This window comes from Canis lupus, chromosome X (assembly GCF_048164855.1).
Source record: "Canis lupus baileyi chromosome X, mCanLup2.hap1, whole genome shotgun sequence".
Taxonomy (NCBI): domain Eukaryota; kingdom Metazoa; phylum Chordata; class Mammalia; order Carnivora; family Canidae; genus Canis; species Canis lupus.
The window spans coordinates 101,615,921-101,631,878 of NC_132876.1; the positions used below are offsets into that span (position 1 = coordinate 101,615,921).

General features: G+C 39.3%; 1 pseudogene; it reads right to left on the minus strand.

The window, feature by feature from the left end:
- Positions 1-9,170: 9,170 nt before the first annotated feature.
- Positions 9,171-9,826, minus strand: LOC140628559 (ferritin light chain pseudogene; annotated as a pseudogene).
- Between the last annotated feature and the right edge of the window lie 6,132 nt (positions 9,827-15,958).

The following is a 15,958-nucleotide window of genomic DNA, read 5'->3' on the forward strand; positions in this document are numbered from 1 at the left end:
ATTGTTTGTAAGATTACATATGGCCATTCATCACTTTAGCTTGATTACTAATTTGTATCTGATTACTGGAAACTTGAAGCTTATTAGGGAAAAAATATTTTACATTACCTTTATAGCCTGTGTGATATGGAGAAATTGGTGGCTGAATTGTCAAAGTATATCTAACTATTAAGATTACTTCATTGGGATGTTTTGGGGAGACCAAATTCTATTAAAAATTTTCCCCAGGCTTTCTATTCACCCAAGTAAGTGAATCCTCTAGTTTACCAATTTAACTATATTAAAAGTTCTAATTTTTAAAATCATTCATTTCACAAGAAGCTAGAATCCACTTATTCTCAAACTAGAAGGCTGTTTTTTTTTTTTAAATGGGTGTTCTTGTTCTGTCACTTCATTAAGTAATCAACACAAATTTCCAAAGCCACCTCTTTTTAGTCTAAGATTAAAATAGAAATCCATTTCATTTACTATACAATGCCATTGTCCTTGCCATGTACACTTACGTGTGTCACAAGTTGGCATATTTATTTGACATCTGACAACAAATCATAAGCAGTAAAAATATTTTCATTAATTTAATAAACACTGATGAGGTCCAGGGCATCCATAAATGCTTGTGAGGTTGTGCACTGTGTGACTTCAGGGGTGCCATTCACATCATATTTATAAGTGTGGTACCCCTGGAGTTGTGCAGTGCGCAACCTGTGCAACTATATAAGGTGGCGCTGCATAATACAAAATGAGGCACGGTGATAGGTGCCAGCAATGAATATAAGGACAATGACATCAAAGTAGTTTTTCTTTCAGAACTTACAGTTTAGTAAGGGAGACTGGCAATTAAAGAAACCTGTGATAAATCCCATGGCAAAAGAAAGTGCAGAGCCTTCCTATCCATAGAGCTGTCTAATTAAAATGGATGAACAAATAAAGGTGAGCAGTTAAAGCTAGAACTTGCTCTGGGAACATTTCAAAGTATGGGATCTTAAATCAGACATTTTTTCTATAGCTTCTGAGTATTAACATGCAATTTAATCATAAATACTGTACTTGTGTAAATGAGGTAGGTGCTCTTTCTAACATCCTCCCTGCTCATGGTAAAGCCATAGCTATTAAATAAAACATGATTTTCCTATATGTTGTCTCAGGTCCATCCTGGCTCTGCCTCCTGATCTTACTAGTACCATCTTGTGTGTCTCCATTGTGCACAGTCTGTTTTTTATCTTGTTCATACCCATTGGTCTATCCCACAATACTTCATGCTTCAAAGAGTCTATACATTTCCCAAGTCAAACTCAATTCAGTGTTCTTGGTACTCTAACCCAATTCTAAACCCTGGTTTTTGAACCTCAGCCTTTGAAGCCACTGCTTACTTCCAATATGAGTGTGAATTTTTTTTCTTAAAACCAAGTTTCTAGGTTCAAAATTTTTTTCTTATACATGGAAGCGTTTTTGAGAGCAGACATTTTGATATATTTTGTTCAGACATACCTCCAGTGCCTAGAATAATGCTTAGTGTTTGGTGCCCATGTTTTTTTTTTTTTTTAAGTGATTAGTCGTGTGTGGCCCAATAAACCAAGGATTCCAAGGGCTTTCTGCTGGGACCTGCTTCCAGCTGTTGATGTTTTTTTTGTTTTTCTGGGGAGCAGCTTGCTCAGTGCGTACTGTGCTACTCCCTGGGCTACCAACTCAGAACTTAGGTTCAGGGGCCAACATCCCTGAAAGGTGGAGTCCAGGGAGGTCCCACAGCTCAACAGTGCCTCCCCGTGGTAATGAGTCCAACTGCAACTGACTGACTCCAGCAGTCTCAGAAACTAGAACACCAAATTCCCTTAAATTTCATCATGGCAGGAAGACTGCTCATGGAAATACCAACCAATGACTTTGGATCTCAATCCTCTTCTTGTGTTGGCACTTAAATAAGAATACATTATGCTTAAGATTCCCAGTGCGGGCAATGTATATTTCTCTTCATGCTTTCATGCTTGTCTAACTAAAGGGATCACGGTGCAACTCTGGTAAGATTTTGGGAAAAATGAATACATTATTTCAGGAAGGTTTTCCTCTCTCTGTACCATTTTCACTCCAACTGTAAAATTGAATTCATGGCTGAGGTTTAGGAGCCCATTAAGCCGGTACACTTTCCATTCTGAACGTGAAGCCGGAATCTGACTCAAGTGCAGCAACCACATGCAGTAGGATTTCCCTGAGACTTTGATCCCAAATGGAGTCCCAGGGCTTTGTACATAACATAGCACTAATGTTACACGACCTCAAAAAATAAAGGCCTTGGTCTGGTCTGTGGAAAACATTTGAAGATCTCTTGATACATTGACTGCCATCCAAAGTCCATCGTGAACCCGCCTCAGGCCTCACCTTCACAACTGTGGGTAACGCCAGAGCCTTAGACCTCTGTCCTGTGCTTATTTCCTTCCCTGGCTGTTTCCAGGAAATAGTACTTAGCTGTTTGGGGTGAGAATTTCTATGCATCACAGCTATCTTAAAACCTAGCTAATGTTACCACAAATGGCTCTGGAATCTGGTGACTCAGGCCAGTATAGCTGGAGCAAATTTGGCAGACCTGGGAAGTCTCCACATAAAAACAGTGTCACCTTGTTTTTGGTGTCTTGTGTTTGTCATAGATCACATCCAGAAATTAATGGTCACCACACAGACATACTTTTAAAAAGTTTCTATTTCTGGAGAGAAGACCCTGTATTGGAATATCATTCATTAACAAACTATGCCTACAGCTGGCATGATGACTCTCTCTTCCAGGGCTGTTTAAAGAGAATTCTGGGAGTGCAAAAATTCTCAACATGATACTACTAGCCAGTAGGATCCAACAGTACATTAAGAAGATTATTCACTATGACCAAGTGGGATTTATCCCCGGGATGCAAGGTTGGTTCAACACTCATAAAACAATCAATGTGATAGATCACATCAACAAGAGAAAAAACAAGAACTGTATGAATCCTCTTAATAGATGCAGAGAAAGCATTTGACAAAATACAGCATCCATTCCTGATCAAAATTCTTCAGAGGGGATGCCTGGGTGGCTCAGCAGTTTAGCGCCCTATCAAAATACCTATCAAATCCCTATCAAAATACCATGGACTTTCTTCAGAGACTTGAAACAAATCATCTTAAGATTTGTGTGGAATCAGAAAAGACCCTAAATAGCCAGGGGAATATTGTAAAAGGAAACCAGAGGCAGGGGCATCACAATGCCGGATTTCAAGTTGTACTACAAAGCTGTGATCATTAAGACAATGTGGTACTGGCACAAAAATAGACACATAGATCAATGGAACAGAATAGAGAATCCAGAAATGGGCCGTCAACTCTATGGTCAACTAATATGCAACAAAGGAGGAAAGACTATCCACTGGAAAAATGACAGTCTCTTCCATAAATGGTGCTGGGAAAATTGGACAGTCACATGCAGAATGAAACTAGACCATTCTCTTACACTATACACAAAGATAAACTCAAAATGGACGAAAGATCTAAATGTGAGACAAGAATCCATCAAAATCCTAGAGGAGAACACAGGCAACACCCTTTTTGAACTTGGCCACAGCAACTTCTTGCAAGACACATCTATGAAGGCAAGAGAAACAAAAGCAAAAATGATGAACTATTGGGACTTCATCAAGATAAAAAGCTTCTCCACAGCAAAAGAAACAGTCAACAAAACTAAAAGACAACCTACAGAATGGGAGAAGATATTTGCAAATGACGTATCAGATAAAGGGCTAGTATCTAAGATCTATAAAGAACTGATTAAACTCAACACCCAATTAACAAACAATCCAATCATGAAATGGGCAAAAGACATAAACAGAAATCTCACAGAGGAAGACATAGACGTGGCCAACAAGCACATGAGAAAATGCTCCGCATCACTTGCCATCAGGGAAATACAAATCAAAACCACAATGAGATACCACCTCACACCAGTGAGAATGGGGAAAATTAACAAGACAGGAAACCACAAATGTTGGAGAGGATGTGGAGAAAGGGGAACCCTCTTGCACTGTTGGTGGGAATGTGAACTGGTGCAGCCACTCTGGAAAACTGTGTGGAGGTTCCTCAAAGAGTTAAAAATAGACCTGCCCTACGACCCAGCAATTGCACTGCTGGGGATTTACCCCAAAGACACAGATGCAATGAAACGCCGGGACACCTGCACCCCAATGTTTATAGCAGCAATGTCCACAATAGCCAAACTGTGGAAGGAGCCTCGGTGTCCATAGAAAGATGAATGGATAAAGACGCTGTGGTCTATGTATACAATGGAATATTCCTCAGCCATTAGAAATGACAAATACCCACCAATTGCTTTGACGTGGATGGAACTGGAGGGTATTATGCTGAGTGAAGTAAGTCAATTGGAGAAGGACAAACATTATATGGTCTCATTCATTTGGGGAATATAAAAAATAGTCAAAGGGAATAAAGGGGAAAGGAGAGAAAATGAGTGGGAAATATCAGTGAGGGTGACAGAGCATGAGAGACTCCTAACTCTGGGAAATGATCAAGGGGTAGTGGAAGGGGAGGTGGGTGGGGGGTTGGGGTGACTGGGTGATGGGCACTGAGGGAGGCACTGGATGGAATGAGCACTGGGTGTTATGCTATATGTTGGCAAATGGAACTCCAATAAAAAGTATACATATTAAAACAAATTCTGGGAGAGGCCTAATTCCTAAAGCCTTACAGTACCTGTGTGCATCCCTGCATTTCCTGGCCAAGAAAGCGCTCCTAACACCTACTTCCAGATTACACTTGAAGATGAATTACCATTCCATATGGCTGTTTAGGCCACTGTTATGGCCTGAATGTTCTGTCCTACCAAACTCATACGCTGAAGTCTTTAGCCCCCAGTGTGTCTGTATTAGGAGATGGGGCCCTAAGGAAATAATCAAAATTAACTGAGGTCATAATGGTAAGCTCTCGTCTTATAGGATTAGTGTCCTTATAAGGGGACACCAGAAACTTGCTCTCTTGGTCTCTCCATGTGCGCATATCAAAGAGAGGCCATGTGAGGAAATAGTGAGAAGGTAGCCATTTTTAAGCGGGGAGAAGCACTCTCACTGAAAACTGATCATGACTTGATTTTGGATTTTAGCCTCCAGAACTGTGAGAAAATTAATTCCTGCTGTTGAGGCCACCCAGTCTGTGATATTTTGTTATGGCAGCCCAAGCAGCCTACACTGACCCAGATTGTAAATAATAGAACCTGGGACATATGTTGCCATGGAAATATATACCTTTTTTTTTGTCTTCTGTTCATAACTTAGTAAAGCATGAACAACAGTTGAATACAAGCCTAGAAATGTAGTTTTTTTTTTCACCAAAAAGTATATATTTAAATTAAGTTCTGACCTTTGCAGTTATTTTCTTCTATGTGAAATTCAGACAAAGAATGTCATAATCAAGAAGAAAATCATTGTCAGATTGGAATTGTGAGTCAACCTCAAACTGAGATTTTTATTTGTGAAGTGATAAAATTTTAAATGAGGGACAAATGTATAAAAAGGGGGATTTACAATGCTAATCAAGGAATTAGGGATATCAGACATTTCAAATTTAGGATTATACTAATTAATAGTTTTTTATGTAGAAAGGGTAATTATTAGAGAAAAGTCTCTTTAGTAATTAGAGATGTGATTCATACTCTGAAAAATCACAGACTATGAAAAAAGTCTTTAGATAAAACATATTTGATTGTAACTATAAAATGAGATGGGTTCTTAAGTGCTATTCTAATGATTATTTTTTTTAAATCTTAGATTTTAGTGACTTATGTAGTAAGTGCCTAGTTAATGTTTATTGGATGAATCTGTAAGTTAGTTAAGGATTAAAGGCAATCCAAGAATGTAATTTTTAAAGCTGTTCAGAAATTCCTAAAGCATTATTTACTTTGACAGTTGGAAATGATAACTGGAAAGTAGTCTCAAAAATAAGGTAATTTTTGACATTAAAGGAAAGCAATATTGATGGTCAAAGAAAGGGTGAGCTACTTTGAGTTTTTTCAAAAGAATTTTAAAAATTGCACATTATCGTCTTAATGGAAGTTTGGAATACATATGTTGTCAAATAAAAGTTCAATTAATTTTGGTAGATGCTATTAGGCTATGTAATGAAGAGGGAGGGAGGGGAGAAGGAAAGGAGAGATGGATAGGGAGATGGACAAGTTGTTCTCATAAGGAAAAATTATATTGGCCATTTCTACAAAGAGTACCTCCTTTAGCTAAAGCACTGTCAGGTGAACAAAGCTCTAGCCCATTTTCTGAGACCTTAAGTGTTCTTGACTAGATTTCAACCCTAGGTCTCTTAGCAACTCTTCCGTGATTACAGAAATCAACTTCCCTGACTCTATTGTGTTATAAGTAACATGAAATGATCACATTATCCAGTACCTTACCACTCTTAGAAATACAGAACTACCTTCCAGAATGTGATGGTCTGAAAAATTCAGAGCAGTAACTGTTTTGGTTGTATTGCAAGATTTTTAGGATCTCATCAACTTGTATTTTATTTTATTTTATTTTATTTTATTTTATTTTATTTTATTTTATTTTATTTTATTTATTTTACTTTATTTTATTTTATTTTTGTTTTTTAATGTATTTTTTATTGGAGTTCGATTTGCCCACATATAGCATAACACCCAGTGCTCATCCCATCAAGTGCCCCCCTCAGTGCCCGTCACCCAGTCACCCCATCCCCCTGCCCTCCTCCCCTTCCACTACCCCTTGTTCATTTCGCAGAGTTAGGAGACTCTCATGTTCTGTCACCCTCTCTAATTTTTCCCTCTCATTTTCTCTCCTTTCCCCTTTATTCCCTTTCACTATTTTCACTAGTCCTTTTCACTATATTCCCTGTATGAGTGAAACTATATAATGATTGTCCTTCTCCAATTGACTTACTTCACTCAGCATAATACCCTCCAGTTCCATCCACGTTGAAGCAAATGGTGGGTATTTGTCGTTTCTAATGGCTGAGGAATATTCCATTGTATACATAGACCACAGCTTCTTTATCCATTCATCTTTCAATGGACACAGAGGCTCCTTCCACAGTTTGGCTATTGTGGACATTGCTGCTAGAAACATTGGGGTGCAGGTATCCTGCCATTTCACTGCATCTCTATCTTTGGGGTAAATCCCCAGCAGTGCAATTGCTGGGTGGGAGGGTAGCTCTATTTTTAACTGTTTGAGGAACCTCCACACAGTTTTCCAGAGTGGCTGCACCAGTTCACATTCCCACCAACAGTGTAAGAGGGTTCCCTTTTCTCCGCATCCTCTCCAACATTTGTTGTTTCCTGCCTTGTTAATTTTCCCCATTCTCACTGGTGTGAGGTGGTATCTCATTGTGGTTTTGATTTGTATTTCCCTGATGGCCAGTGATGCGGAGCATTTTCTCATGTGCATGTTGGCCATGTCTATGTCTTCCTCTGTGAGATTTCTGTTCATGTCTCTTGCCCATTTCATGATTGGATTGTTTGTTAATTGGGTGTTGAGTTTAATCAGTTCTTTATAGATCTTGGATACTAGCCCTTTATCTGATATGTCATTTGCAAATATCTTCTCCCATTCTGTAGGTTGTATTATTGTAAGTTTAACAAAAAAAAAGCCTTATTTTTAATACTTCTTCCAGTTTCCATTTATTGTAAATGCAGGAAATAGACCAATACTCACCTGAGATAATGATAATGTGGCAGTAACTTTCTAACTCACCTTACTAGGAAGTGTAAGAACTTCAGTTGTTTGAGAACAGCAGATATATAGAGATTTATGCACTAATGTGCATTTTATTTTCTGCAATATGTATATTATAAATCATTCCTCTGCTTAGTATCGAATTAGGCAGTAACTGCAATTGATTCAAACCTCTGTATCAGAATTTGATGATAATGAAAGGCTAATAATACTAATATATCATATATTATGCCAGAGTTTCACTACGTTTTAACAAATATCTACCTACTTAGTTTCATTTTATATTTGGGTCTGAGCTGGAAGAGGAAATTATTCAACTTAATTTCCATATTGGCATAGTAAATGTAAAATCTCACTGGCAGAGCAGTAATGCAATTTGGCATTACATTTTACATCAATTTTGAATATGAATTTAACTTCAAGATGTGGCTATAGGTGAGCTGAAAAGATAGTGACATAAAAATGTGTTTCACAACTTAAATAAATAACTGGTAGACAGAATAACCACCCCCCCCAGAGACACCTACTTCCTAATTACCTGCCCACCTCCCTACCAGCCTGTGAATATGTTATGGTACATGGCAAAGCAGAATTAAAGTTGTAGATGCGGGATCCCTGGGTGGCGCAGCAGTTTGGCGCCTGCCTTTGGCCCAGGGCGCGATCCTGGAGACCCGGGATCGAATCCCACGTCGGGCTCCCGGTGCATGGAGCCTGCTTCTTGCTCTGCTTCTCTCTCTCTCTCTCTCTCTCTCTCTCTCTCTCTGTGACTATCATGAATAAACAAATAAAATCTTTAAAAAAAAATAAAGTTGTAGATGCAACTAAGTTTGCTAATTAGATGATCTTAAAGACATTGTCTTGGATTGTCCAGGTGGGCCCAATGTCATCGGAAGGGTCCTTGTAAGTGTAATAGGCAGGCAGAAGAGAGGTCAGAGAAGATGTGGCTATGGAAGAGGCCAGAGGGACACACTGAGAGGATTTGAATCCCATTGCTGGCTAAAACACCTACTTACTTTTAATTTCATCTCCTATTTAAAATTAAGTTTGTTTTTTCAGACTTTATGTCTAATCACATTGTATTATTTTGGGTCTCGTTTCTATCACTCAGCATTGTCTACAAGATTCTTAATTGTTGAGGCATTAAGTGGAAATCTGTCCATTTTTATTGCTTTGTACTATTCAGTGAATGTATATGCCATAATTTATTTAAGCATTCTTTTTTTCTGAAAAAAAGCTTTATTGTTTCCATTTGGTCTATGGCTTGGGAGAGGACTCCAGGGTGTTAAAAAAAAAAAGTTTGCTGTCTAGTGGCTACTGAGAAAGGCTCCGGGGCACAAACCCTGGCCCCACAGTGATGCCAGAGGGGCCCCTCAAGGGCTGCTGGGCTTCAGAGGCTCCTAGTAATGCTTGAGGGGAGCTTTTCTTTTCTTAGATTTTATGTATCTATTCATGAGAGAGGCAGAGACAGAGGGAGAAGCAGGCTCCCTGTGGGGAGCCTGATGCAGGACTTGATCCTAGGACCCCGGGATCACTACCTGAGCCTAATGCAGACGCTCAACCACTGAGCCACCCAGGTGCCACCCCGGAGGAGAGCTTTTCTAAGAGATAGGGCCCAGCCCAACCTGGGAGCCAACCTGCCTGCAGAAGTGAGTCAGGTGGTGGCCATCTTCTTGATGAGTTTCATCTCCTCATCCTGGAAGTGGCTCTCAAGGGAGTCACAAAGATAGGGATCTGCCCTGGCACAGCCCAGGGCGTGCAGATCTAAAAGGTCCTGGTTCAGGTTATTCTGCAGGACCAGGGTAGTTTCCATGACACCCACAGTTTTACTACACTCCTCCTGGGAAGGCTTCTGCATGTCCTGGAAGAGGGTGCTGCTGCAGCGCTGGTTTTGCATTTTCAAGAGATGCTCAGCGCCCTGGGGCTTCTCCTCAGCCAACTCCCAGAAGAAGTGGCCTATGCCCTCCAGAGCCACATTGTCCCGGTGGAAATAGAAGCCCAAGAGAGGTAGGTGTAGGGAGGCCCACAGGTGCATGTTGGCTAGGTGGTTTAAGGGCAGCTTTCACCTCAGTGCAATAGTATTGACCACTGTGGGAGCTCATGGTTGATCAATGTTAAGGTGCTAAGCTCAAAATAGGGGGCTGGCTGGTCTTGGAGGCAGAGAATGGCTGAGAAGATGGCTTCGAAGGTTGCAACTGGGAAAAGGGCTGGAGGGGTGGTCAGAGGCTGGTAAAAGGGTCATGCCTGGGTCTGTTCATCCAAACATCGCTGAAGCAAGAGACAGATCCATGAGGCGGCAGGGCACAGTGCCTATGTCTTCTACTTTTGATGAACATTTGTGCTGTTTTCTGTTGGAGCCTGTTACGGTGCTTCTGTGAGTGTGTGTGTATGTACGAGTATTGTTTTTTCAAATTTTCATTTAAATTCCAGTTAACATAGTGTCATAATAGTTTCAGGTGTGCGATTTAGTGATCCACCACTTAAATATAACATGCAGTGCTCGTCGCAAGTGCCCTCATTAACACCTGTCTTTCATTTAGCACTTCCCCCCCACCCATGGATATGTATTTTTGCTGTGAATTAGGGTCTTGCATAAGTTTTGGATATTTGTCATCATGTCCTAAAATCTCTCTTCTCCAGTATCTCTCTGCTCTCGTTCTGGGACACCAGTTCAATTTAAGTTAGGCCTTGTCATTGTAACTCTGTGTCTTCCATATTTTCCATCCATTTTGTCTATTTTTGGATGAATTAGCAATAATTTTTCTAGTAACTAATTCTATCTTCAGTTGTATCTACTGTTAAAACTATATATTGAATTTTTATTTCATTATGTTTACAATTTTTGTAATATCTATTTAGTTCTTCTCTAAACTTAGTCCATCACTTTTTAGAACCCTCTCTTTCCCATCCATATTTTCCAGCTTGGATTTCATTTCCCCTACAGATATGGAGCTCCAATTAATTTTACTAGCTGTTTTTTAATTCAGATTATTCTCACTTATGTCATATTTTTCTATGTGTTTATGATTTAGACATTGATTTTTTTTTGGAATTTTATTTTTTTATTTTATTTTTATTTTTTTGGAATTTTATTTTATTTTTTTATTTTTTTAATTTATTTTTTTATTGGTGTTCAATTTACTAACATACAGAATAACCCCCAGTTCCCGTCACCCATTCACTCCCACCCCCCGCCCTCCTCCCCTTCTACCACCCCTAGTTCGTTTCCCAGAGTTAGCAGTCTTTACGTTCTGTCTCCCTTTCTGATATTTCTACCCATTTCTTCTCCCTTCCCTTCTATTCCCTTTCACTATTATTTATATTCCCCAAATGAATGAGAACATATAATGCTTGTCCTTCTCCGACTGACTTACTTCACTCAGCATAATACCCTCCAGTTCCATCCACGTTGAAGCAAATGGTGGGTATTTGTCATTTCTAATAGCTGAGTAATATTCCATTGTATACATAAACCACATCTTCTTTATCCATTCATCTTTTGATGGACACCGAGGCTCCTTCCACAGTTTGGCTATCGTGGCCATTGCTGCTATAAACATCGGGGTGCAGGTGTCCCGGCGTTTCATTGCATTTGTATCTTTGGGGTAAATCCCCAACAGTGCAATTGCTGGGTCGTAGGGCAGGTCTATTTTTAACTGTTTGAGGAACCTCCACACAGTTTTCCAGAGTGGCTGCACCAGTTCACATTCCCACCAACAGTGTAAGAGGGTTCCCTTTTCTCCGCATCCTCTCCAACATTTGTGGTTTCCTGCCTTGTTAATTTTCCCCATTCTCACTGGTGTGAGGTGGTATCTCATTGTGGTTTTGATTTGTATTTCTCTGATGGCAAGTGATGCAGAGCATTTTCTCATATGCATGTTGGCCATGTCTATGTCTTCCTCTGTGAGATTTCTCTTCATGTCTTTTGCTCATTTCATGATTGGATTGTTTCTTTGGTGTTGAGTTTAATAAGTTCTTTATAGATCTTGGAAACTAGCCCTTTATCTGATATGTCATTTGCAAATATCTTCTCCCATTCTGTACATTGTCTTTTAGTTTTGTTGACTGTATCCTTTGCTGTGCAAAAGCTTCTTATCTTGATGAAGTCCCAATAGTTCATTTTTGCTTTTGTTTCTTTTGCCTTCGTGGATGTATCTTGCAAGAAGTTACTATGGCCGAGTTCAAAAAGGGTGTTGCCTGTGTTCTTCTCTAGGATTTTGATGGAATCTTGTCTCACATTTAGATCTTTCATCCATTTTGAGTTTATCTTTGTGTATGGTGAAAGAGAGTGGTCTAGTTTCATTCTTCTGCATGTGGATGCCCAATTTTCCCAGCACCATTTATTGAAGAGACTGTCTTTCTTCCAATGGATAGTCTTTCCTCCTTTATCAAATATTAGTTGCCCATAAAGTTCAGGGTCCATTTCTGGATTCTCTATTCTGTTCCACTGATCTATGTGTCTGTTTTTGTGCCAGTACCACACTGTCTTGAGGACCACAGCTTTGTAGTACAACCTGAAATCTGGCATTGTGATGCCCCCAGATATGGTTTTCTTTTTTAAAATTCCCCTGGCTATTCAGGGTCTTTTCTGATTCGTTCTATGAGGCCAGCATCACCTTAATTCCAAAACCAGACAAAGACCCCACCAAAAAGGAGAATTACAGACCAATATCCCTGATGAACATGGATGCAAAAATTCTCAACAAGATACTGGCCAATAGGATCCAACAATACATTAAGAAAATTATTCACCATGACCAAGTAGGATTTATCCCCGGGACACAAGGCTGGTTCAACACCCGTAAAACAATCAATGTTATTCATCATATCAGCAAGAGAAAAACCAAGAACCATATGATCCTCTCATTGGATGCAGAGAAAGCATTTGACAAAATACAGCATCCATTCCTGATCAAAACTCTTCAGAGTGTAGGGATAGAGGGAACATTCCTCGACATCTTAAAAGCCATCTATGAAAAGCCCACAGAAAATATCATTCTCAATGGGGAAGCACTGGGAGCCTTTCCCCTAAGATCAGGAACAAGACAGGGATGTCCACTCTCACCACTGCTGTTCAACATAGTACTGGAAGTCCTAGCCTCAGCAATCAGACAACAAAAAGACATTAAAGGCATTCAAATTGGCAAAGAAGAAGTCAAACTCTCCCTCTTCGCCGATGACATGATACTCTACATAGAAAACCCAAAAGCCTCCACCCCAAGATTGCTAGAACTCATACAGCAATTCGGTAGCGTGGCAGGATACAAAATCAATGCCCAGAAGTCAGTGGCATTTCTATACACTAACAATGAGACTGAAGAAAGAGAAATTAAGGAGTCAATCCCATTTACAATTGCACCCAAAAGCATAAGATACCTAGGAATAAACCTAACCAAAGATGTAAAGGATCTATACCCTCAAAACTACACAACACTTCTGAAAGAAATTGAGGAAGACACAAAGAGATGGAAAAATATTCCATGCTCATGGATTGGCAGAATTAATATTGTGAAAATGTCAATGTTACCCAGGGCAATATACACGTTTAATGCAATCCCTATCAAAATACCATGGACTTTCTTCAGAGAGTTAGAACAAATTATTTTAAGATTTGTGTGGAATCAGAATAGACATTGATTTTTTAAGAAGCCATTTGTCGCTCATGCCTCTAAAGATTACAATACAAAAACAAGAGTGAATTTTATCAAAATAGAGCATATTTCTTGACTATATCCACAAACATAAATTTCTATTAACACTCTTTTATACGAATACATTTTACTTGTTCATTATGGGGAGATCACTTGCTATAACCACACTCCTTACCACAGAATAGTCTTATAAATGTTTCTTGTACAATCTTTCTGATCAAATACTCTTTTTAATTACAGTAAACTTTAGTTTTTTAGGATAGTTTTAGATTCATAGCAAACATGAGCAGAAAGTACAGAGAATTACCATATACCCTCTATCCCCACAGGTGCACATCCTCCCCCACATCATCTCATTTGTTAGAATAGATGAACCTATGTTAATAGCATTATCACCTCAGTGTCTACATCAGTATTTGGCCTTAGTATTGTACGGTCTGTTTTAACAAATACATAATGACATCATCCACTGTCCTACAGAATACTTTCATTGCCATAAAAACCCTCTGTAAACATCCATGTGTAGGTTTTCACATGGACATGTTTTTTTTTTCAAGAGTTTATTAGAGAGAGAGAGAGAGAACACGAGCAGGGAGAGTGGCAGAGGGAGAAGGAGCCTCTCCAATGTGGGCAGCCCATTTCAGGGTTTATCCTAGGGCCCCGAGGTCATGACCTGAGCATTTTAACTGACTGAACCACTCAGGCGCCCTGAACATAAGTTTTTAATTAATGTGAGCAAATACCAAGGAGCATACTGATCACATGTTAAGAGTATGTTTAATTTTATAAGAAACTGCTTGGGGCGCCTAGATGGCTAAATTGGTTAATCATCTGCCTTCTGCTTGGGTCATGATCTCAGGGTTCTGGGATTGAGCCCTGCGTGAGGCACCCTGCTCTGCTCAGCGGAGAGCCTGCTTCTCCCTCTGCTCCTCCCCCTGCTCATACACTAGCTCTCGCTCTCAGAAAGAAAAAGGAAAAAAAAAAACTGCAAAACTATCTTTCAAAGAGTCTGTATAATTTTGCCTTCTCACAAGCACTGGATGAGAATCCTGTTGATCCACATCCTCACCAGAATCTGGTGTTGTCAGTGATCTGGATTTTGGCCATTCTAATAGGCGCATAGTGGTCTGATGTTTTAAGTTACATTTCCCTTGTAACATATGATGTGGAGCATCTATTCGTATGTTTATTTGCCATCTGTATATTTTCTTCAGTGAGGAGTCTGTTAAGGTCTTTGGCCTATTTTTAAATTGATTCTTTTTTTAAGATTTTATTTATTCATGAAAGACAGAGGGAGACAGAGACATAGGCAGAGGGAGAAGCAGGCTCCCTGCTGGGAGCCCAATACCAGACTCGATCCCAGGACCCCCGAATCACAACTTGAGCCGAAGGCAGACACTGAACCTCTGAGCCACCCAGGCGCCCAATTTGATTCTTTTCTTAGTGTTGAGTTTTAAAAGTTCTTTGTATATTTTGGATAAAAGTCATTTATCAGATGTGTCTTTCACAAATACTTTCCCAGTCTGGATTATCTTCTCATTCTCTTGATGTCTTTTGCAGAGCAGAACTTTTTAATTTTAATGAAGCCCAGTTTATTCATTATTTCCTTCATGGATCATGCCTTTGGTGATAGATCTGAGAAGTCCTCACCATACTCAATGTTGTCTGGTTTTCTGCTATGTTTTCTTTTAGAAGTTTTGCGCTTTACATTTAGGTATGTGATACATTTTGAGTTAATTTTTGCAAATGTCTAAGGTCTGTGTTTAGATTTTTTCCCTGCATGTGGATATCCAGCATCATATGTGGATGTACTGCCTCATACAAAGAGTTAGGAAAGAAATCCCCTGCAACTGTCTTCTGAAAAAGATTATAGAGAATAGACATAACTTCTTCCTTAAATGTTTAATAGAATTCAACAGTGAACCTATCTAGGCTTGATGAATTCTGTTATTGATCCAATTTATTTAATAAATATGGGCCTATTCAGAATGTCTTTTTCTTGCATGGATAATTTCTTTTCAATTCTATGTCTTCTATGAGTTTTGTAATATCGTATCTTTCAAGGAAGTAATCCATTTTATTTAGATTATCAAAATTGAGGATATAGAGTTGTTTATAGTATCCTTAATTATCCTTTCAGTGTCCATGGAATCTTTGGTGAGGTCTTCTCTTTCATGTCAATTTGAAATTTGTGTCCTTTTTTTTTAAGTTGGTGTATCAGTTTTACTGAACTTTTTAAAAAAAGATTTATTTACTTATTTATGAGAGAGAGAGAGAGAGAGAGAGAGAGAGAGGCAGAGACATAGGCAGAGGGGGAAGCAGGCTCTTTGCAGGAGCCAGATGCGGGACTCGATTCCAGGTCCCGGGATCACAACCTGCACCAAAGGCAGCCGCCCAACCACTGAGCCACCCAGGTGTCCCCAGTTTCACTGAACCTTTAAAAGAACCAGCTTTTGGTTTTCTCTTTTGGTTCCTTTATTCATTGATTTCTGCTCTAATTCATATTATTGCCATTCTTTTTTTTTTTTTAGTTTTTATTTAAATTCCAGTTAACATACAGTGTAATATTAGGTTCAGGTGTAC